Raw genomic sequence first — 25,696 nt, forward strand, 5'->3', positions numbered from 1 at the left:
TCCTGTGAGATTAGTCTGTAGTCTACTAGATCTAAAACTTGGGAAGTTTTTCCTGATATTCAGCCTAAATGTTTCCTTTTAAAATTTCATCTTGTTACTCCTGATTATAATCTCTTGTAGCACACTACATAATTCATTTTCTCATTGGTGTATTCACCCTTCATATATTCTATTATATTTAGTTATTTTGTAGTATTAGTATTGTATTTGGATCTTTATAATGTACCCATCCCTGTAGCACTGAGTGCCTATTTTCATGCTGCTTCTCCCCATCTAATTGTTACTTACCCAAATTATAAAGTACATTACTCTGGCAAAGTACTACAAAAAAGTTTCTGTGACTATTTGTTCAAAGTTTAAAATGTATTCACTTTGAGTTTGCTTGACGTGAACATTCTATCAAATGAGTTTTGTCCTGAAGTTTTGCCAAGAGATCCACCTATTCACCCAGCCCAACTGGACACATTTCAATCTTACCTTTTAAATCATTTCTGTGGCTCTTCTCTGAACTCTCTACTCCTTCTGGTAATTTGGTGCCCACAAATAAATACAATAATCCAAGTGATATCACACTAAGTAGGTGAAATCAGTAATTCCACCTCACCCATGAAGATGCATTCATATTCATAAATGATAGGGTTGCCTCGCCCCGAGCACAAGCTCTGCAGCTCCCATTGGCCAGGAAACACGACCAATGGGAGCTGCGGGGGCAATGCCTGCCGGTGGAATCAGCACACAGAGCTGCCTGGCCAGGACATGTTGCGACTTCTGAGGAGACGCTCAAGGTAAGTGCCAATCTGAGCCCGCACCCCAAACCCCCTCCCGTGCCCCAACCCCCTGCCCTGAGCCCCCTATTGCATCCCACCCCCTGTCCCAGCTCAGAATCCCCTCCAACACCCAAACTCCCCCCCAGAGCCCGCACCCCCTCCCATACCCCAACCCCCGCCCCAGCCCTGAGCCCCCTTCCACACTCTGAATCCCTCGGCCCCAGCCTGGAGCCCCCTCCTAGGGGGAGGGATAGCTCAGTGGTTTGAGCATTGGCCTGCTAAACCCAAGGTTGTGAGTTCAGTCCTTGAGGGGGCCACTTAGGGATCTGGGGCAAAATCAGTACTTGGTCCTGCTAGTGAAGGCAGGGGGCTGGACTCAATGGCCTTTCAGGGTCCCTTCCAGTTGTATGAGATAGGTATATCTCCTGCACTCCAAACCCCTAATACCCAGTCCCATCCCAGAGCCCACAACCTCAGTCGGAGCCCTCAACCCACCCCAATCCCTGCCCCAGCCAGGAACCCCCTCCCACAACCTAAACCCCTCATTTCTGGCCCTACCCCAGAGCCCACACTCCAGCCCAGTGAAAATGAGTGAGGGTGGGGGATAGGGAGCAACAGAGTAAGGGGGATGGAGTGAGTGGGGTGGGGTGGGGTGGGGTGGGGCCTCAGAGTAGTGTCAGGGTGGGGCAAGGATGTTTGGTTTTGTGTGATTAGAAAATTGGCAACCGTAATAAATGAATTAATTGTTACAGTAGTTGTGTTGCATTCACTTTCTTCAAACATTTGTTTCATTGAGTTTGCCAGCATAAATGACCAAGGAAAGTTAATTTTAAACTTGCATAGCAATGGAAAGCAAATTGAAAATTTTCTTTTCACAAGTATTTGCATCAGGAACTTGTATTTAAAAGAATTATAACACTCATCCAACCACAGAACATAAACAATGTCACCAATAACAACCAAATAAAAGGCTTAATTTTAGATTTCAATTTTTAAATAGAAAGACATGCAGTAAATTAAATTTATGAAAGATTTTAATTTAATAATTTCAAATGTAAATGAAAAAATGCAATTTGTTTATGGATGTTTCATGAAAAAAGGTCAAAATCTGTCAAATGTTAGTTTCATATGAACTGTTCACTCAGCTCGAGTCACATTAGAGTCAGATAAGGCCATTTCATCTCCCATTGAAACGACTGGGAGTTTTTCCATTTACTTTGAAGACAATTGGATTAGGTCCATTGAGAGGGACTATTACCCCCTACTCTATGACAATGTTGTCTCTTCTATGACTTCTGGATACCGGAATAGCTCTCCCCTCCCCCTTCTCCCCAGTGGGCCTCCACTGTTTATTTTCTGCTCATATTTATAATCTCACTAGTTCCCTTTTAATTTTTCCCTGTCCTCTCTAGCGTATGCAGTACATCACAATTTAGAACCATATGTGAATTAAATTAATATCAGTACGAACTAACTTTAAAAGTAAGTATTCATGAGACACTATTATCAAAGGTTTTATTAAAATCTATACTATACTTCGTTTTCAGTGTTCCCTTCATCCTCTTATGTTATAATTCTATCAAAAAAATGCAATAAAGTTTGTCTAGAAAACTTTGATCTTTATAAATCCCGGGTACTTACTGTATACAGTTTGGTAAACCTAATATTTGTACCACTATTTTACTAGTGTTATGAAAGCAACTGCATAAATACATTTACATGATCTTTGAAAATCATAACCAAATTTGCTTTTCTCCAATCTTATTGTTCCTATTCAGTTAACTTTTCAAAACTCATTGCCATTATTGTAATATATATTTGTTAACAAAATCTCTTAACACACTAGGATGCATATTATTTCTATCACTCTTTTTGTAATTTTCAGATGTTTCAAGTACCCTTACTTGATGTTTATCAATAGTTTTACAAGGTTTATATTACTTTCTCACTATCCACACTTCTTGTCTTTATTTTATTTTATTTTGCTTAAAACAGATTAAATACTTTGGCCTCATTGAGAATATGAAGAATTCTGTAAATATAAGAGATTACAAAATGAATGGAATGTGAAAGATGATTCAAGCAATGTGATTGGCTGAAGTACAGGGCAGTAATTCTCTAGGAATGCCCTGTTCATACCAATAGAAACTGCTTTGCTGATAAAATAAAAAAAATCCACATGCCTATGTCTTTTTTCATTTTCATCTTATAATAGCAATAATGACCTCAGCGTAGAGCATTTCCCGGGGATTAATGGCCAGCTGTGGTTAATGGCCCCCAGCTGAGCATTGGGACATCCACTGCTCTTAACCAGCCATTAATCTCAAGTAAATGCCCTGCACCTCAATTGTTATTGCAGATCTCTGTTGGAAAAATAAAGTGAGTTTTCTCAAACAAAGTTAAAGACTACTGTGAACCTCTTTGTGTCATCAGGGCTAAGTGTGTCACAGTATGCTAAACAGATTAAGAAGTTGTTAGTTCCCTTCTCTTCAACACCATTTTCCAAAACCCCTAAAGAACACTGCTTGTGCAATGGGTGTTTGTCTTCCTTTTTCCCCTCCCAAAGACTTCTTGGACCAAACACACACTGCCTAAAATAGAGATATACTCTCATATTTACTAAGGCATCCTTCTAATTTATTCAATTACTACACAGAACTATACAATTTGCCCCGTTACTAACAAACTATTACCAGCTTTTTTAAAATCGGGCACTCTTGCTCCATTTCTTTCCATTTTTTCCTAAAATGCCAACAGAACCTTGAAATAACTGCCACTCTTACAAAGTCACCACATGTATGTTCAAGATCAGTCAACTTTTCTTTCACTGTGATTTCCATTGACCTTTATATGTGTTGACTAATCTACTGCAGAATTACATGATGAAGCATGATGGTTAAAGATAGACAAGAGGATTAGCTTTGATTTCTTTTACTGCGAGTTATTACTAGACCTCTTCAGTGCCCTCACTTAAGTTCATATCCCTCATACCTTACAAAGCAAGTACCATCAGTAATACTCACATAATAAATGTGTTTAATTCCATCATTCATATATTATATTTATGTATTACACAAAGAACATTAAGGTTGCAAAGCCAATCACTGAAAAGTTAGAGAATGTCATAATTAAGGGTTGCCTGTGCAACATTAATTAGGCCCTCTTTTGTGTCTTTAATTTCATGATCCCATACTATTTTTTCCACACATCCCCTGCACATAGAATGGAAGGTGCTCAACTTAATGAGCTGCCATTTTGTATACTGTTTTCTCCTCATTGTTCAATGTGTGGTCCCAGACCTTATTGACTGCACACTATACAAACGCTGCTCTAAAGACAGAATTATTTTTACATCATCCCTGTGAACTGAGGGGATAGTATTATCTCCAGATGAGAAACAAAGGCACAGAGAGATTAAGGCCAAAAGTAACCACAAATTTTGGGTGGCCAACTTGAAATGCCTTAGGCTCAATTTTTCTGGGTATTTATCAATTTTATTGAACTTTATAAGTACAAAGCACTAAGAGCGCCAGAACCTTTGCAGAAGTGAGGGGGGGCCACAAGCATCAGAACCAGGGGAGCCAGGAGGTGATGTCTCCCCACTTTTTAACATGGGTGTAGTTTGGTGGGCAGGTCCCTCTCCCTCCCCCCACAAACTTCAAGCCTCAGGCAGAGGCGGAGTGGCATTGACACGGGCTGTGCTTCACAGCAGCATTGCCACACCCCCGAACTGCAAGCCTCGGGCAGGCGCAGAGCAACACCGGCAGGGGCTGCACTTCATGGCAGGGGAGCAGTTCAGGCACCATTGCAAAGCACAGCTTCCATTGATTTCAATTGCAGTTGTGAGTGCTCAGCACTTCTGGAAATAAGGTTCCATGTGTTTCAAGTCAGACACCAGATACTGAGGAATACACAATTAGCAACCACCTGTGAAAAGTCAGATTTAAGGGGCTTGCCTAGCATCACGCACAGGAACTGTGTGGCAGAGGTAGGAATAGAATCCAATTATCCAGGGCAGCAGTCAACTGCCTATCCGTGAGACCATTCTTTCTCTTCCCTGTAGTGTCTAAGAGTTAGGTAATACTCCTTTAAATCATCTGGAAGACCTCTAGTGCAGTGGTTCTCAAAGCTGGTCCGCCGCTTGTTCAGGGAAAGTCCCTGGCGGCCCGGGCCAGTTTGTTTACCTGCCGCATCTGCAGGTTTGGCCAATCACAGCTCCCACTGGCTGCGGTTCGCCGCTCCAGGCAAATGGGGGCTGCAGGAAGGGTGGCCAGCACATCCCTCGGCCCACGCAATTGGCCGAAGCTGCGGACGTGGCAGGTAAGCAAACCGGCCCAGCCCGCCAGGGGCTTTCCCTGAACAAGTAGCGGCCCAAGTTTGAGAACCACTGATCTAGTGGACCTCTCTGTCTTCTGTTGCAGAGCCACCGGCTTATACGTAAGTAGCTACGTATATTTGTATATACTGTAGTTAATAAACAGAGTTGTTTGGGATCCAACTATGCCAGTGCAGTTTTGCCATATTATGTGGAGAGCAAGGATGCAACAATTGGCAAGGATGATGGGATTCTAAGCCAGGAATACAGTGGGATACACTGCAGAGGTCTAAAGAAAGTGAAACTAAAACTGCAACCTGCAGCACTGGCATTGTGCATAATCTACTAATAGAAATCAAAAAGATTAAAAATATCTGGCCGTTTGGGGAAAATGGACTTGTTTGTTAGCTCAATCAAGAACTGGACTACCTATATCAAGAGACAATATATACAAGCTAATGATATCAGTGAACAGAAAAAGCGATGATATAAAAGCTACAAAAGTTTTACTGAGTATATTGGGGCTCAAAATCTATTTGCTGTTCAGTTTACCAACTCCTATTAAACCAGCAGACAAAATACTTGCTGAGATAAGTTCTACAGAAACAACTATCCCAAAGCCCCTGGTGAGATTGCAGTGTTCCACTTTTACAGATATAGAATCAAAAAGAAAATGAAACAATTCTTGAATGTGTGGCTGCATTAAGGAATTTAACAAAGCATTGCCAGTATGGAGAGAGTTTAAATAATGTAGTAAGGGACTAGTTAGTATGTGGTATGTAAAATGAAATAATCCAACAACAGTTATTGACTGAGGCTGATTTGACCCTTGAAATTGCTATTAAAGATGCCAGAGAGTTGCAACAGCATCAGATATATGCAACAAATAAAGTGGGGGTAAAGGAAAAAGGACAACATGAAAAAAACCTCAAAGGTTGTCTGCTTTTATGATGGCAAACAGTTTCATAATGCTAATGATTGTTGGCTCAAAGTCAAGTTCTGTAGAAACTGCAAGAAATTGGAGCACATGTAGAAGATGTGCAGGTCAGTGCGAGAAGCACAACCACCACCTTACAAGGGCAATACCAGAGAATTTCAGATTCATTAGTTTACAGAAGGCAACATGGAATCCATGGAGAATGCTGTAGCATCTCTACAACTGTTTAATTTAGAAGACAAATGAGGTATTGTTTGGATTCCTTTGCAAGTGGAAGGGATAAGACTTAAAATGGAGCTTGATTCAGGGTCTGCTGTTTCTGTAATTTCACACTAGGATTATCAGAAACTACTTAAAAGGTTGAAGTTGCAGAAGACCTCGATACTTCTGAAAAGATATACAGAGGGAATCTTCAGGACCTTGGGTGTTGTTATGGTGAACGTAACAACTCTAAACAGCATATCCTAAAGTTCTATGTTGTGAAACAAAGGGTCATGAATTCTCTTGGCAGAGAATGGCTGAAAGAGATTGAGCTGGACTGTCTGCAGGTTTAAAAAAAATTAAGGACTCCAACCCAAACCAAAAATTAGTTGAACTTTTAGTTCTTATGCACAGTATAGTTTGTCTACTGTCAGCTTTGATTACATTGGTACCTATTACTTTGTGTGGAGATGAATTTGCCTGCCATCCTTAGAAGATCCCATTGATTCACAATTCTTTTTTCAGCTTCCTACTAGTGGGCATTATTGTATGTGTGTGTAGGAGGGGGGGGTCACCAGATAAGATATAAAATCTGGCTTTTCACCTGTAGCATATCTCAGTCAAAATCACTGTGTGACACAGCCTTTATTTCAATGAGCACACTCGCCACTCCACAAGATGATACTGTCTCTCAGACTTTGTAGAAGCAGTTTTCATTCAGCTGTCTTCTCCTATCCTGGTTATTTTCAAACAGTTCAATAAAGTAAAGACTATTTCACATAATGAATAATTATTAACTTGTTCTTAAATTAGGTATTAGATGGGGAAATTGCCCATCTTGTACTGTATTTGTCAGAAATTTAAAAATAGCAGAATAGGGATATATACTAAATTTTTCATTTGGCTCTCTAAGACAGTTGAAAAGATCACATAGGCAAAGAGTTTCTTATTGGCTACGTATCTGAAGAAACTCACGAGCAATGTTTAGTTCAGCAATTACATTACACATTATACATTTCAACAAAATGTGCTCCTGACAGATTTGTTGCTAATAAGAATATGTGATAAGTTGTGCTTTGTGCTAAAATTTTCTCATTTAAGAGACCGATTCATATATCTGTTTGATATAGTAAAATAAGAGGACACTTAATACTTGCATGCTCTGGCTTGCCTTTTTTCTTTTTTTAAACACAAATCTCCAGCCGCATCTTCACTAGCCCTCTGTTCTTGCAGCTGCATGTTTACAGGCACAAAAATGGTCAGCAGAATGTCTAAATATGTGAAAGCATCCATAAAAGGGTATCCACCATTGAATATCTTTCATGTTCAAAGCAGTTTATAAGTAAATAATAATATCACCATTTTATAGATGGAGAAATTGAGGCAGATGTAACATGAATTGCTGAAAGCCGCAGAAGGAGTTAATGTCTAGAGGGGCTCTCAGGCTCATATGAGCCCTTTGTTAAAAGAATGAGCCTTTAAGCCCTATAAAGGTGAACCTCATCTTTCATTTAAGAGCATTGTCTTCTAGCCCTGGTCCTTCAAAGGTAGTCTTTAAAAAGTAAACTGATGCAAATCAATTATTGCAATCAACAAGAATACCCAGCTGGAAACTGGATATAACGTATAGGTCACCCAACATAAAGTGACATAAAACATGAGAGAATAAATCAAATGAGTCTATTCATTTCCAAATATATCCCCAAAAAATCACCTCACAATCTTTAGGTTAGCCCTGTGCAAGGTGCTGGTATAATCATAGGCAAAAAAGGGTTAAATTTCAGGGGAAGCAGAAAAAAATTGTTTTGCAACCCACCTTAATGTTCAGGTCAGCTTTGCTAGTTAAAATGTTCAGCCCTCGCTGAGCATGCCCACTCCATGACCTCAGCTTCTACTGCAAAGACAACTCCATGCTATATCTACCTCTAAGGGTATGTCTACAGTACGGGATTATTCCGATTTTACATAAACCGGTTTTGTAAAAGAGATTGTATAAAGTCGAGTGCACGCGGCCACACTAAGCACATTAATTCGGCGGAGTGCGTCCATGTACCGAGGCTAGCGTCGATTTCTGGAGCGTTGCACTGTGAGTAGCTGTCCTGTAGCTATCCCATAGTTCCCGCAGTCTCCCCCGCCCATTGGAATTCTGAGTTGAGATCCCAATGCAAAAACAGTGTCGCGGGTGATTCTGGGTAAATGTCGTCACTCAATCCTTCCTCCATGAAAGCAACGGCAGACAATCATTTCGCGCCCTTTTTTCCTGGATAGCCCTGGCAGACTCCATAGCATGGCAACCATGGAGCCCGTTTTTGCCTTTTGTCACTGTCACCGTATGTGTACTGGATGCTGCTGACAGATGCAGTACTGCAGTGCTACACAGCAGCATTCATTTGCCTTTGCAAGGTACTGAGACAGTTACCATCCCTATTGCACCGTCTGCCATGCCATTGTAAATTGGCGATGAGATGACGGTTATCGGTGTTCTGTACCATCTGCTGCTGTCATGGGTGCTCCTGGCTGGCCTCACTGAGGTCGGCCGGGGGCGCATGGACAAAAAAGGGAATGATTCCCCGGGTCATTCCTTTCTTTATGTTTTGTCTAAAAATAGAGTCAGTCCTGCCTAGAATATGGGGCAAGTGTACTAGAGAACCAGAGAGCACAGCTGCTCCATGTCAGAGCCCCAGAGATCCCGCAGAAATGATGAGCTGCATGCCATTCTAGGGGGAGCCCCTGCAACAACCCCACCCATTGCTTCCCTCCTCCCCCAACCCTCCTGGGCTACCGTGGCAGTGTCCCCCCATTTGTGTGATGAAGTAATAAAGAATGCAGGAATAAGAAACACTGACTTTTTAGTGAGATAAAATGAGGGGGAGGAAGCCTCCAGCTGCTATGATAGTCCAGGCAGGACATTAAAGGGTGGCGGGGGAGAGGAGCCCAGCCTCCCACTGCTATGATAGTCCAGGCAGTACAGAATCTTTTCTTTAGACACGAAAGGGGGGTGGGCTGATGGAGCTCAGCCTCCAGTTACTATGATGAAGATGGTTACCAGCTGTTCTGTACCATCTGCCGGGAATGATGGGGAGTCATTCCCATTTTTACCCAGGCGCTCCCGGCTGACCTCACCGAGGCCAGCCAGGAGCACTCACGGGCTGATGATGACGATGGATAGCAGTCATATTGTACTGTCTGCCACTGGGAAGGGGATGCTGGTGTTCAGCACTGCAGCACCCCGTCTACCAGCAGCATACAGTAGACATAGGGTGACACTGAAAAAAGGCGAGAAACATTTTTTTCCCCTTTTCTTTCGGGGAGGAGGGGAAGGGTGTAAATTGACGACATATACCCTGAAACACCCGGGAAAATGTTTTTGATCCTTCAGGCATTGGGAGCTCAGCCAAGAATGCAAATGCTTTTCGGAGACTGCGGGGACTGTGGGATAGCTGGAGTCCTCAGTACCCCATCCCTCCCTCCATGAGCGTCCATTTGATTCTTTGGCTTTCCGTTACGCTTGTCACACAGCACTGTGCTGTGGCCTCTGTCTATCATAGCCTGGAGATTTTTTCAAATGCTTTGTCATTTCGTCTTCTGTAACGGAGCTCTGATAGAACAGATTTGTCTCCCCATACAGCGATCAGATCCAGTATCTCCCGTATGGTCCATGCTGGAGCTCTTTTTGGATTTGGGACTGCATCGCCACCTGTGCTGATCAGAGCTCCACGCTGGGTAAACAGGAAATGAAATTCAAAAGTTCGCAGGGCTTTTCCTGTTTACCTGGCCAGTGCATCCGAGTTCAAATTGCTTTCCAGAGCGGTCACATTGGTGCACTGTGGGATACCGCCTGGAGGCCAATACCATCGATTTGCGGCCATACTAACCCTAATCTGACATGGAAATACCGATTTCAGCGCTACTCTTCTCGTCGGGGAGGAGTACAGAAATCGGTTTAAAGAGCCCTTTATATCGATATAAAGGGCCTCGTTGTGTGGATGGGTGCAGGGTTAAATCGGTTTAACGCTGCTAAATTTGGTTTAAACGCGTAGTGTAGACCTGGCCTAAATAGTGCATGGAGTACACTCACTCCATATAGTCCCTGCAATCTTTTTCCCTCTGCTTCAGCAGCACTTGAGCAAGAAGAGAAAAGACAGGCCCAAACTACTCCTGTGACAGATGTGCAGGGATACCACACAGGTAGATTCACAGAACCTGGAACACAATGGAGCTCTGATTCTTGGGGACACCTGAATCCCAACCACACCAGAGACCATGACAAAATAGTATTTGTTGAAATAAAAATAAATTCCCTTTCACAGGATTCCTGACTTCTTTCATCTGATGGTCATAAGAGATCATTTTTATTCTTATGAATGTGCATGGAAAGAGAAAGTGTTGTGACAAAGTGACAAAAGAAATCTCTTTGTGGATTTTGGAGTTAGCCAGTCATGAAGCAGAAATACTATCAAACAAGGCAAATAGTGAACGATGAACAGAGAAAAGCAATAGTCACAGGAGTTAATAATGAAAAATCCATAGGCTGAAATATATTTGTATAATCCCAAAATAATTGTGAACAACAAACTGATCAGGTAATATCAAGTGTGCTCCTGGATAATTTGACATACAAGCAGGATTATATTAGTTAAAAAAAATATGAATAATTCATATAGCTTTCATTATAGCTCACAGAGGGGCTTGGAAGTTGGAGTAGATAGAGCTGGTAGCTTCTGTACCAGCGAAGCAAACGTGCCGAAGTAAGGACTTTTATACCTCTGAGGACTCAATAGTGGCTACACAGTGAATTTGCTGCTACTCGGAAGCCTTTGAAGTAGATTACTTTTTCCCTTTGTAAATCCACAGTGTACAGTCCAGTTATTTGAACTATGTACTGGGATTAGTCTCATAGGTGTTATATTTACTGCATACTCCTTGCTCTACAATATTAATATTTATTATGTAATGGCTCATTCCTGTTAAAAAACACATTGCAGTTTACCTATTCATTTCTCCATGAACTGTAAAAACACAATACCATATTGCTTCCTTTTTATAGAATCTCTCAACAAAATGTATCCCAAAATGCTTTGCAAGGCTAAATAATAGTTATTGTATTAATATCAGGAAAGGAACAGCAATAGGTGCTCTGTAACGAAGGAAGAAAAACAATTCCTGCTGTTTCCAAACCACCGCTAAAAAGATACTAGAAATCTGTTTCCAATAACAGTTCAGTAGTAAAAGGTATGTGTGCTAATAGAGGCACGATTGTATGAAGGGACAAAAAGACCTGACTACTGCCTAGCACAATGGGGTCCTGGTCCATGGTTGGGGCTCTTAGGTGCTAAGATAATACACATCATAAATAATAACTCATCAAAGGAGAGGATAAGGGGAGTCAAGAGAGATAAAGTATTGGATGAGGCAAGATCCAAGGAGATTCTTAAAAACAAGCATGGCAATACCGACATAGATCCTGAAACCAATGAAAGCCATTGGTGTTGTTTAAGAATGGTATGGTATGGTTGCATTTATTTCTTTGTGTAAAAAGGAAGGCAGCAACATTCTACACATATTAAAGTCTAGAAAGCTAGAAATTTTAAGACTTTGAAGAAAAGAAATACAAGCAAAAGGAGATTAATGCTACACACTATAGTTTTAATGCTCTTAAAATTCAATTTCTTATTTCTAAAGACACCATTAAACTGGTATCACCATCTGTTTAGGTAAAGCTATTTATAATTATCAATACATTGGAATATTTATTAGGTAATAGTCTACAAGTATTTGTATACATTGCTTCCAAAACCAGACAGCAAAGGAGCGAAAATGAATCTTACTCATAATTGTTAGATTTAAAATGATTTGTTGAAGTGAACAGGAGACATTTTGATAAATAGGATTCAAGCCACTGCAGCTCTGCTATGTTAAAACAAAACCCACACCCTTTAATTTTAGAAATTATTTAAAGTGGTCAGATATTTTGCATGCTCTGTACACAACTGCAAACATACTATAGGTCAAACAACATGATCATTTGCTTGATAAAAGTCACTTTTATTTTAAGCAACATGAGAATATTAGCTTGATTTGTTCTAAGGCCACATTGTAAAGGATGCCAACCATTCAGTAGAATAAGACATTCACATAAGTCAACATAAGTTAACAAGTATTTCAAGAATTTTAGATTAAATTGGAAGCAAAGAAGTCAGTCTAACATTATTAGCCAAGGAGTTTTCACCACCTTTATGAATTTAAATTATTTAAGCCAGTTTCAACATTTGAGGAACTTCCCCAGTCTCAAGGGAGATATTAAACATATACATCAGTAGTTCACAGATTGCTACTGCTAGTCATAAGAATCTGGTTTTAATTCCATCCAGCTATTATTTTTTCTTAAATTTAATTGCATTTAATTTCCTAAAAACACCAAAGATCAAATAGAGGAAAAAATAAACTTACTAGCAATAGACAAATTAAAATGATTCACTTATTTTAAGACCTGAACAAAGGCAAGTACCTCATTATCCAAACTAAAAGGGCAACAAATTGTGAACCAATTTACATGGTGGCAATGGGCACTTGACTCTTATATGACTGCCTACACCAGTTACAAGCTGAGCTGAATAATCCTGGAGTCTAGAGAGCTAGGGTCTGGGGAAACTATAGAGAAAGGAAAGAAACAGTCCAAGCAATGGGAGATAATAAACAACTGAGCCCTGTTTGCATGGAGGTAAGAAAGAGATGCAGGCTTATACTGTGGCCAGGAGCTATTGAGATGCTGAAGGGTGGACAAGGAACTAATGTAAATAATCTCCCTGGCCCATCCTTTATAACTTTAAGGGTACAGTAACCATTCCGTGGGTCCCATGTGGAGAAAGAGAGGAACAGACTAACCGTTCTGTCATTTCATCATGAAGAGGGAAGTTCAGGCAGGGCAGCTGGATGCACTGAAGTTTTATTGGCACCATCTTCTCTCCCTGAATGATAGCTCAGTTTCAAAGACCTCAGCCAGGAGATGATAAATGGCCTTGTGATCTATTCAGTCTTCCCAGCTGTCAATCAGATGGAGAGGAATCTGTTCTCTCAAAAAAACTGTTTCTCTTAAGGTCATCCCTCAATAAATCCAGTTACCACATATGGTTTTCAGGATGGACAGGGATTGTGGCTCCAGCCATGGGAGGGGTTAGCCATTTAAATGCCATATGCCTGCCTTGGGCAAAGAAAGGCCTTCACCCTCAAGAAGTAATGAACTATTTGCAACTATGGAAGCTGACCATGTTGTGAATCTGCTGAAGAGTTCTCAAGGATACTACATGAGCCCATGGAGCTCATTTGTAGTTGTTTATTGAACACTGGGTGAATAATTCCCCATTAGTTCATTCTGTTACCTTAAAATGGAGGCAACAGCAAAGTTCCTCAGCTGCTGTAAATTAGCATTGCTCCACTGAAGGTATGCTTGTTTACACCAGTTGAGGATTTGGACGAAAATCTTTGTTTCATGTATAGTTTCTGATAAATCAATAATTGCGGAACAAAATTTCTCCAGAAATCTCTCTCCAAATTCCAATCAAATGGGTGAAACTGCAACATTTGGTCATTCTAAATCTAGTGTTAGGTGAGTGATACTTTTTGTAGAATCATTCTAAATGTGTATGTAATTAAAGTCTTTCATTTTATGATTTTATCCATATTTCTGTAAAAATTCCAACAAACAGGCCACACTGAAATGGACATTCTTATTGATATCTGGTGCATTTGGAGAAAACTGACATCTGGGGTGCAAAAGGAAGGTCATGGGAAGAAAAGGTAATTAATATTTTTATATATATATATCTATATATCTATATAGATATATCTATATATCTATATAGATATATAGATATATAGATATATCTCAAAACATATGCATATGAATAACTCTAGACATGTTATACATACATAGATACATATTATGATCTATTACATAAAAAGCTGGTAGCAATGCCTATAGTTAATATTGTCTAAAACTTAAGACCTTGTTTTAGTTTCATATAATTTGCCAAAATTTAAATTCCTATATGCCTCAGGATGATTTTTCTGTCTTTTTCTTTTCTTTTAACCCTCCAAAAACTAGTTCCACCATTTCTGAGAATGAGCCTGGGGAGAAATATGTCATTTTGCCAGTGTTAAAAATGTTTACAACTGTTTGATTGAGAAACTCTTGTACCTTCATACTTTGGAGAACGGACTTCAGAGATGTGCTTCAGAGATTGCTGTCTGCCTATAATTGCTGTTCTGGCACTGGGCAATGGAACAGAGCAGGCAACTGTTTTTCTTGTGTTGTCAATGTTCTTCGTGTTGGAATCTTGGTGGAACAGGAGGAAGCATTTTGTCTTGAATACAGAGGGATGAAGAGATAAGGGCCAAGCAGGTGAGAGGGGGTATGATAGGAGAAGAGGGGGTTAAGAACTGGTTATGGGGAATAGAAGCAGGTAAAATAGGAACAGAAGGGGCAGTAGGTAAGACATACTAGAGGACAGCTGCAGAATGGGGGCAGGGAATGGAAAGAGTTAGATGAGTCTATAACCAGTCCAGCCTACATCCTTCCAGAACCTGGGATAAAACCCAGATTACAAATCTGTCTGATAAAGCTAATAGTGTTGACTTAATATACTTAGACTTCTGTAAGGCATTTGATTTGGTACCACATGACATTTTTTATTAAAAACCTAGAACAATATAAAATTAACAAGGCACACATTAAATGGATTAAAAACCGACTAACGGATAGGTCTCAAAATATAATTGTAAATGTGGAATCATCAAAGGGTGTGTTTCTTGTGGGGTCCTGCAGGCATCAGTTCTCAGCCCTACACTATTTAACATTTTTATGAATGATCTCAAAGAAAATATAAAATCCTCAGTGATAAAGTTTGAAGATTACACTACAATTGGGGAAGTGATAAATAATGAAGAGGACAAGTCACTGGGCTTAATCTATTTACCTTAACAAAGAGAAGGTTATGAGGTGACTTTATTACAGTCTATAAGTATCTACATGGGAAACAAATATTTAACAATGGGCTCTTCAATCTAGCAGAGAAAGATGTAACCGGATCCAAGGGCTGGAAATTGAAGCTAAACAAATTCAGACTAGAAATAAGGCATAAATATTTGAAAGTGGGGGTAATTAACCATTGGAACAATTTACCAAGATTCACAGTGAATTCTCCATCACTGGCAATTTTAAAATCAAGATTGGATTTTCTTCCCCTAAAATATCTGTTCTGGGAATTATTTTGGGGAAGTTCTATGGCCTGTGTTATACAACAGGTCAGACAACATGATCACAATGGTCCTTTCTGGCCTTGAAATCGATGAATCTATGAACCCAAGATTCCCGAGGAAACCCACTTTCAAAGTGTGTGTCTCTTGTCCATATAGTGAGCCAGTCCACATAAAGAATAACAGTGTACTACCACTACCAGCTACTCCATTAACGCAAGTAATATCAGCACTATTGGAACCTTGTGGGGGTCAATATGGTTCTAGCATTGGGGCTAGTCCACGATCCATTTTTTTAAGTTTATCTTTTATAAAATCTAAGAAATTACATTTTTAAAACTATATAAAAATGTGATTTAGGTTGCAAAGTGAAGCACTCAAATTTAGGAGATGCCATAATTAAGGTTACTCGTGCAATATTAATGTATTCCCCTTGCACTTATTTACAGTATCACAGTTTATTTTTCCACAGGACCTTTGCCTCATTCAGAGCACAGGAAGGACAGTGTTCAGGGAATTAATGAGCCTTGTGCGAATGAAGATGTTGGCTTTCACACCCCTGCCTCATTTGTTGTAGAAGTTGAAAAGTGTGGAGCAACTGAGGCAGGGGACTGCAGGGACAGAAAGGATGGTCTAATGGTTAAGGTAGTTGAATGCTGCTCTGGAGAATTGCATTCTATCACTGCCTCTGCCAGAAATTTCCTGTGTGATGCTGATAAATCATTTAAACCACACTTTTCATTGGTGGTCACTAATTGTGTGTTCCTCTTCTTCTGGATGTCCTACTTGAAACATACAGATTCTGATGTACAGAAGTGCTGAGCAAATGAAGCCAACAGGAGCTGTGTTTTGCATCTAAAAATGCGAATTTATTTTTTATATAGTTGAATGATACAAAAGTAGGGTGAAAATCAGGAAAAAAATGAATAATACTTTTTGTAAAACCTGGGAAATTTTCAGTAAAAATCAGTTCAAACTGAAAACGAAGGGGCTTAAGTACATGACAAAGTGTGCAGTTATATCAGAAACTAATACATTGTATATATTTTGAGTAATAAGGGTGGAGGTTCAAACACCTTCAGCTACTCGAGGTGCAGTTGTACCTGTCGGGTCTTACTCTGTATTATTGGTTTTTAAACTTTTATGAAAGCAAACTATTCATTTCTTAAAAATTATGCTACTTTGATATACAGTAACAACTTTTTTCAAGATAAAGTGTCCCTCTAGAAAAATATTTAGGGTTTTTCCCCCAATATTTAAGATATTTTTCAACTATTGTGTTGTCCTCCTGCTCAAGACAATTGCACAAAGCAGTGCAGAAATTCCTTCTTAGGGTCATCTCTACCCTTGATTCATATGCGCAACTCCCACTGACATTGGTGGGAGTTCCATAATGGATCAAGTATAGTCTATAGCACTTTGTATTCTCCTCCTTTCTACCACCTTTGTTGTTAAGTTTTATTCTCTGCACAAATTTGCATATTTAATTTATGTTTTAATTAAGAGAATATTTCTTTCACTTTCATTCAGTGAATAGTTAAACTCTTTAAAATGTTGGGGGGAAATCACAGAGAAATACAAATGCACTGATATTACTATGGGATTATCAGTGGGAAAAATTATTCCCAGACAGTGAAATAATACTGGATATGCAGATGATCAGAATCTTTGACAGACAGTGAAGTGTATCCACCATTCATGATGACAGCCATTACATAAATACACTGGGTGCTCCTAGACCAGGGGTAGGCAACGTATGGCATGGGTGCCGAAGGCGGCACGCGAGCTGATTTTCAGTGGCACTCACACTGCCCAGGTCCTGACCACCAGTCCAGGGGGGTCTGCATTTTAATTTAATTTTAAATGAAGCTTCTTAAACATTTTAAAAACCTTTAAAAACAACAATAGTTTAGTTATATATTATAGACTTATAGAAAGAGACCTTCTAAAAAGGTTAAAATGTATTCCTGGAGCGCGGAACCTTAAATCAGAGTGAATAAATGAAGACTCGGCACACCACTTCTGAAAGATTGCCGACCTCTGTCCTAGACAGTGTATTCATTCTGAAAGTTTTCCTGGTATGAGGTTGAGATTCCTTGTATATGCTGGGTCAGATTGTACCATCCTTACTCATGCTGAGTAGTCCTTCACTCCCAGAGTTAGTGATTTAAAAAGTTTGTTCCATTTTGTACATTTGTACTAAGTTACAGTATCCTCTGTTAGTGGCTAGATTTTTCCCTAGCATGACCAGACAGCAAATGTGAAAAATCGGGACGGGGGTGGGGGTAATAGGAGCCTGTATAAGAAAAATACTCTAAAATTGGGACATCTCATCACCCTATTTTGCCCCCTGTACTCATGCTTTCTGAGCACTCAGTGGAACAACTCTTGAGAATAAGTTTCAGAGCAGTAGCCATGTTAGGCCTGGTCTACACTAAGCATTTAAACCGGTTTTAGGAGCGTAAAACCGATTTAACGCCACACCCGTCCACACTGAGAGGCCCTTTATATCGATATAAAGGGCTCTTTCAATCGATTTCTGTACTCCTCCCTAACGAGAGGAGTAGCGCTAGTATCGGAATTACCATATCGGATTAGGGTTAGTGTGGCCGCAGATCGACGGTATTGACCTCTGGGCGGTATCCCACAGTGCACCACTGACCGCTCTGGACAGCAATCTGAACTCAGGTGCAGTGGCCAGTAGACAGGAAAAGCCCCGCAAACTTTTGAATATTTCCTGTTTACCCAGCGTGGAGCTCCGATCAGCACGTGTGGCAATGCAGTTAAAAATCAAAATAAAGAAAGAGCTCCAGCATGGACCATGCAGATGTGATTGCTGTAAGGGCAGGCAAATCTGTTTTATCAGCGCTCCGTTACAGAAGACGAAATTCAAAATCATTTTTAAAAAATCTCCAGACAGACGCCATAGCAGGGACTCAGCACACTGCTGCGTGACAAGCGTAACGGAAAGCCAAAGAATCAAATGGACGCTCATGGACTGGAGGACTCAAGCTATCCCACAGTTCCTGCAGTCTCCGAAAAGCATTTGCATTCTTGGCTGAGCTCCAAATGCTTCATGGGTCAAACACAGTGTCCGCGGTGGGTCAGGGCATAGCTCGGCAATTTACGCACCCCCCCACTCACCCGCAGAAGTGAAAGGGAAAACAATCCTCTCTTGACTCTTTTACATGTCACCCTATCTTTACTGAATGCTGCAGATAGACGGGATGCTGCAGCACTCAACACCAACATCCTTGCTCCCCACCCCACCCCCCGCCATGGGTGGCTGATGGTGCAATATGACTGATATCCATCGTCATCATCAGCCTATTGGCACATGGGGCAGTGCAGAAGGACTGGTAACCATGCCGACTAGCATCAGTTAGGTCAATCAAGGGCACCTGCTCCTAATTTTTCCTGGTAGATGGTGCAGTATGGCTGGTAACCGTCTTCATCATAGCAACAGGGGGCTGAGCTCCATCAGCCCCCACCCTTCATGTGTAAAGAAAAGATTCAATTGCCCCTGGACTAGCAGTGGGATGCTGGGCTCCTCTTCTCCACACTGCTTAATGTCCTGTCTGGACTATCATAGCAGCTGGAGGCTGCCTTCCACTCATTTCTCACTAACAAGTCACTGTGTCTTATTCCTGCATTCTTTATTACTTCATCACACAAGTGCAGGGACAATGCTACAGTAGCCCAGGAAGGCTGGGGGAAGAACGGAATCAACAGGTGGGGTTGTTGCAGGAGCACCCCCTGTGAATAGCATACAGCTCATAATTTCTGCATAATTTCTGCTGTGCTCTCTGGTTCTATGATACAGTGGTTCTCTAGTACACTTGCCCATATTCTAGGCAGGACTGATTCTATTTTTAGATACCAAAAAGGAGGGATTGACTCAGGGAGTCATTCCCAATTTTGGCTTTTGCGCCCCTGGCTGATCTCAGCCAGGGGCACTTACGACAGCAGCAAATGGTGCAGTGCAAAAGGACTGGTAACCATGATCATCTTATTACCAATTTATGGTATGGTAGATGGTACAGTATGGCTGGTAATCATCTCTGCTGTCATGCAAAAGCAAAAGCATGCTGCTGTGTAGCGCTGCTGAATCGCCTCTGTCAGCGGCATCTAGTACACATACGGTGACAGTCACAAAAGGCAAAACAGGCTCCATGATTGCCATGCTATGGCATCTGCCAGGGCAATCCAGGGAAAAAAGGCGTGAAATGCTTGTCTGCCGTTGCTTTCCCAGAGGAAGGAGTGACTGATGACATTTACCCAGAACCACCCGTGACAATGATTTTTGCCCCATCAGGCACTGGGATCTCAACCCAGAAATTCCAAGGGGCGGGGGAGGCTGCGGGAACTATGGGATAGCTATGGGATAGCTACCACAGTGCAACGCTCCAGAAATCGACACTAGCCTCGGACCGTGGACGCACACCACCGATTTAATGTGTTTAGTGTGGCCGCGCACACTCGATTTTATACAATCTGTTTTGCTAAACCGGTTTATGTAAAATCGAAATAATCCCGTAGTGTAGACGTACCCTAAGTCTGTATCAGCAAAAACAATGAGGAGTCCTTGTGGCACCTTAGAGACTAACAAATTTCGGCATAAATAAGCTTTTGTGGGCTAAAACCCACTTCATTTGATTTCATTTGATGGGTTTTAGCCCATGAAAGCTTATGCTCAAATAAATTTGTTAGTCTCTAAGGTGACACAAGGACTCCTTGTTTTTTCTTGAGAATAAGTTACTCCTCCAAAAGTATGAGTATGGGAGGGGGGCAAAAATCTAGCCACTACTGAGGGATACCATCAGAAGTGGTCAAACTTACAAAAAGTAAGAAACTCCACTGTACATTAGATATGTCACATGGTTGACTAAATTTTAGGAAGCATGACACAAGTGAATTCCTGTCTTTGAGCACTTTCTGCCATTCATACTAGGGTAAATTTAATCAGCATATCCCATATCCTCTTCAGAATCATTCTGGCTTCTCCACATTCCATTGCCTTATCCAAATAGCCTTATGTCCTGCTTAAAATTGCTCTAATGAATACTGTGTGTCTAGTACCCTCAGTAAACTGGTGCTGCTGGCATTTTCCATTCCTCCTGTTTTTTCCGTCATGTGTAACGGAATAATTACTGCTTGTTCTCAGTCTTGTGGTACTTTCTCTGTTTTTCAACCTGCACTAATTACTTGATGCAGGTTTTTTACTACCTCTGATTCACCATCTTTTCATACTTTAGTTCTGATTGCATACATTCCTGGTCTTATTTCTCTATTCATCTCCTTCACTAGCCTCTCCACATCCTCCAGAGGCATTTCTCTCTTGGTGTACATTGCCAGCATCCTGTACCACTGCAGCTTTATTTTGGTTTTATTTTTGTTTCTCCATTACTTATGTGGTACCTATTTTTAAGCAAACTGTAAAACAGTCCTTTTATAACACATACTTCATTAATTCCAAGGCTATAACTTTTCAGTCATGGGATTCAGTATCTTAAATAATTGTAAGAATTCTTTCTGTTTGATTTTTCCATTATTTTTTCCTGCAAAAATCTTAACTACAAAGTCAGCTTCTATCTTAACTCCTGACATTGTCCTTCATCTGTCGTCATCTTTACCTCCTTTCTGTCTTCATTAGTCATCACTAGGACATCCAGTGTGAGATACAAAGGGGAAGGGCAGAGAGGGGAAAAGGAAACAAATTGATGTGAGCAGTAAGAAGTAAGTGAACAGAGACAAAGAAGAAAGAAAACAGAGTGAAGGATATTGGGGTGCAGAAGTGTGAGAGGTACATCAGATAGCAAAAGATGAATGGACAATTGAGGATGGAATGAAGGGGTTAGCAATAAGGAGGGAGAAGGAAGGAAGATGAAAGACAATGGGAAACAGATAAAATATAGATAGCAGAAAGAGTCACTGAAAATGGAGGAGGCACAGGACAAAAACAGAACACACAGAGAGGAGGCAAAAAACAAAGTATGGGAATAAAGTGAGGAAAAATAGGGGAGATTGTCTGTATCAAAACAACAAAAATTGGATCAATTATTTTTACCAAAATTGGAGATGCAGAGATCGTAATGAGGAACACCATGGCCCTGTGTAGAGGGCTTAAGACAATAAACAGAAAGCACATTTTAAAATAAATGAGTACACAGTGAATAGAGCAGTTGTGCTGCTGTGCACTCTAAACAGGAAAAGGGTACATGAGTTATTGCCATTAGTCCAGTATATATCTGCCATTTAAAAGGCAAACAGCATACTAAAAAGGCATGAACAAAGTAACTTATATGCTGTCATATGTTTTTTCTACTACTTACTTTTTGATAACCTGTGCCTTGCAGTGTCTTGCATAAATCTATTACAGCTGGCAGGTCATTACTGTCATCACTCAGTGAGGTACTGTAAATGTGTACATGGATATATTGTTCTCATTGCTTTTCTCAATGTTTGCTAAGATGTATTCTGTCCTGTTCCTGCTAAACTCTATAAATATTTTAATGGAAATGGAATACACATCAAAAGACATGATATGATTGCTTTATGAGGCACTGGTTAGACCTCATGCTCAGTTGTGCTAGTTTTTCCACAGAAAGACTATTATCTAACATCGTAACGGGGTAACCAGGATAAATTCAGCTTTTGAGATTATTTCTCATGAGGAAAGGCATGTTGGCAGCTCCCAGTGACTTCAAAGTGTACCACTTGTGTGTATCTGAGGGTAGAATTTGGCCCATATAATTTATTTGCGTAGAGGTAAAGAGAAAACGTCAAGGTAATAAAATAGAATTATTCAAAATTATAAAAATATGAGCGAAAAATTATGCTTATCTCTTCATACCACTTTGAAATGTATTAATTAAAAGTGCTTGGTTAGTATCATTCTGCACATTTTACAGATGGGGAAAGTAAGGCAGAGAGGTAAAGTGTCTTGCCATAAGTCACACACCAAGTCAGCAGCAGAGAAAGTACTAGAACCCATGGGGGAAATTCTGGTCCACTGAAGTCAACAGCAAAACTCCCATTGACTTCAACAGAGCCAGAATTTCATCCTAGTCCTCCAGACTCCCAATCCACTGGATCTATCCAAAGGACTAGGAATGAGAAACTTTTTAGACCAAAGAGAATGGTAAGTGGGGAAGAAAGGGTGGAGGCACAGAACAATCTAGAAAATAATAACTAAAAACAACCAGGAAATTTAGGCAGAATCATTTCACATGAAGTGTAATAAGTATATGAAACTGACTGCCAAGGTTATCAAAGCTGGGATTTGTGTCAAATCTGTGGGTGTAAAGGGAAGTAATGGAAGGAACAAAGAGTTTTATATATATATATATAGGGTCTAAGTGACATCTAATTTTCAGGGAGTTAAGTGTGGGTTTTTGAGAGCCTGAAAGATGTGTTATTTTTAGCAAGGCTCTTGCAGACTGTCTTGGAGATCCTTATTTGTAGCAGCAGCTACAATCTGTAGCTTGAGATTTCTATACTTCTGAGTAATAGCTTTGGGATACTGAGGCCCATGCTGATGGTAGATGGGTTGTGGTGTCTTGGGCCCATCAGCTCTTGTTGTGTGGAAAGAGGAAACTAGGCGAGGTAAAGTTATTGTTTAATAAATAAAATTGTTTATTAGCTATAGGTTGGTGGTGTTTGATAACTGCTCTAAAGATTCGTCTGGATTTTTTTCGAGAAGCACAGGATGCTGGCTGGCATATCATTTTATTCAAGTTTAATGGCAAATAAAGATTACACCATCCATGATTGTTAGGGGTGTATAAAACTTGACTAGACAGCACAAAGCACTAGAAAATATACTATAGGAAACAATCCTGCACTGGCAGGGAGACAAACTAGATGATCTAAAGTACTATTTTTTTCTCTCTCTAGAGTCTATGATTATAGTAATACATATGAAATAGTTCTTTGATCATTACATTTACCTCCCAACCAATTAAAGTAATGTAGAAAATAAACTTATTTCAACAGCACATCATTAACCTTGTTTCTAATGCAGAGCTTGTAAAATATTGAAGTGTGCTTGCTGTCCTCTGTGTTTCCCTCCATCTGAGACCCTGGGATACTAAAGACAGCCTGTTTTCTAATTTTGGAATTATGTACAAAACGTGGCCACTGGAGCACTTTTGTTATCTAAACAGTTCCCTATAAAAGTTAAACATAGAGAAGCACAATCAAATCTTATCAGATAGATTGGTAAGTAGGACTTGCTAAGATATTTCAACTGCTAAGCAAAACTACATATGCAGCACATACTGAAGTAACAGTCTGGGAGCCTTCAAAATTCTTCCATTCCTGCAAGGTGAAATCCACTGAATAACACTGAGTTCCTATAAAAAAGACATATTTTTCTTTCAGGATAACTGGAATTAGAAGCCTCCAGGACAAATGGAGAAGCCATCATTTCCAGGATTCTTTGGATTCAATTAATTAATACCCTACAGTTAAGACCAGGAGCATTATCTGAATCTTAGGTATTTCTATAGCACCTACAAGCTACTTTTTCTATAAGTACCTCTTTAATGGTTGTACTCTGAAAAGTGACTCCATAAAAATGGAACTGTGGGATTACATGATTATTGTCTCTCAGTGATTTTATGACAAATTTCCTACATTTACAAGTAAAATAATATTTTGTTTTCTAAACACCAGCTGTGCAAATTTAGCCTGAAAATCAAACAGTGTTCTTTCTGGCTCATTCTTCAATAATAAAGTTTCTGCATTTGGAACATAAAGTCATAAGCAGTTCTATGATGCTGAATGAGGAAAGGACATAGAAAGGCGGCTAAGAAGCAGAGTGGAGTCCCCAAAGTTTCCACAGTGGAGGCAGAGCTACCTAAGGAACCCTTTGCTCAACTGGCTTTAGGACCTAAGCCACCTGCCTCTCCTCGGCAGCGTCCTAAACTTCTGTGCTCAAAGGAAACAGCATGAAGTGACCCTTATGAAGTTTCCTGAACTGCTGTTTCTCTTCCATAAGACTCTGCCCTGGAGGGTAAAAGATAACTCATTAGTAACATCTCTTGATCATGTGGCCGATTCTGCTGAATTTTATCCTGTATTTACAGACCTTGGGGTAGATCGTCAGCTAGTGTCAATTGTCAAAGCTCAGTTTAAGTCAATGGATCTATGACAATCTGACAGTCTGCCCCCTTCTCTTCTAAATGTGGGTCTCAGTTACTGGTCAGCACAAATACTTTCATTTACAGTCCCGAAACAGAATTTCCTAGTGCCTAGATGCCCATGATGAAATCCTGGCCCCATTGAAGACAATGGCAAAAACTACTATAGACCTTAGTGGAGACATGATTTCAGCCCCAGAGATCCGCTCAACTATTGGGGCATTAACACTTTCCAGTAGCTTACCTCATACATACCTCAACATAGGGTTACTTTCCTAAATTTAGGAAATAGACCAGGAGATAGAAATGCAATAAGTAAGGGAAGGAAGCCACCAATTTTATCTTTTCCTCTATTTATTTACTTTAAAATTTAATTCCCTACTACCATTTCTTGATTATGATGTTAGATATGTATCAGTGCCTATGAAAGATTCTTGGCACTGGTTGGTAACAAAGTCTTTCTTTTCCAGCCAGGAGATCCAAGAAATCACCAATCAGGAGCTTGTTTCCACAATCAGAAGGAAGCATTGGACATATTTGGGGCACGAACTCCCGATGCCAATAAACAGACTCCCATATGAAGCTGTCAGGTAGAATCCAACTGGTCTGAGGAAACAAGGTCATCCAAGAAAAAATGCAAATAGCAAATGACGAGGGATGGAAGAGACTAGTTTCCACCCTGTGCACCAATACTGATATGTAAAGTAAAAATGTAACAATATACCATCAATCTAGTCATGGAAATTTGGATATACACATGATTTCACACTCACCATCCAAGTGAGCACCTTCACCCAAACTGAACACAGAAGATCCTCACAGAAGATCTGAAAAAACTAGAGGACTATTGATTATAGTGATTCCAACTGAGCCCTAAAAAACAGCTGTTTCCACATTCCATCTGCACAATCACCATGCAAATATGGGCCTGAATGTCACCTTCTGCTACACCAAAATCAGGCACAAGGATTTTCTGAAATATCTCAGAGTGGTTCTAGATCGTAGCGTGGCATACCATCAACATCTGATGGAGACCATGGCCAAAACAAAGACTAGGAACATCTCCTACAAACTAGCT

The 25,696-nt window shown here is 40.3% G+C and overlaps 1 long non-coding RNA gene across 1 annotated transcript; it reads left to right on the forward strand.

The window, feature by feature from the left end:
• The first annotated feature begins 6,016 nt into the window (after nt 1-6,016).
• Nucleotides 6,017-23,957, forward strand: LOC120405669. The gene is made up of 3 exons (XR_005598759.1): nt 6,017-6,266; nt 13,927-14,017; nt 23,858-23,957. It is a non-coding gene; the product is annotated as an uncharacterized LOC120405669 (long non-coding RNA).
• The last annotated feature ends 1,739 nt before the right edge of the window (nt 23,958-25,696 follow it).

The sequence above is a fragment of the Mauremys reevesii genome, linkage group 5, assembly GCF_016161935.1.
Source record: "Mauremys reevesii isolate NIE-2019 linkage group 5, ASM1616193v1, whole genome shotgun sequence".
Taxonomy (NCBI): Eukaryota; Metazoa; Chordata; order Testudines; family Geoemydidae; genus Mauremys; species Mauremys reevesii.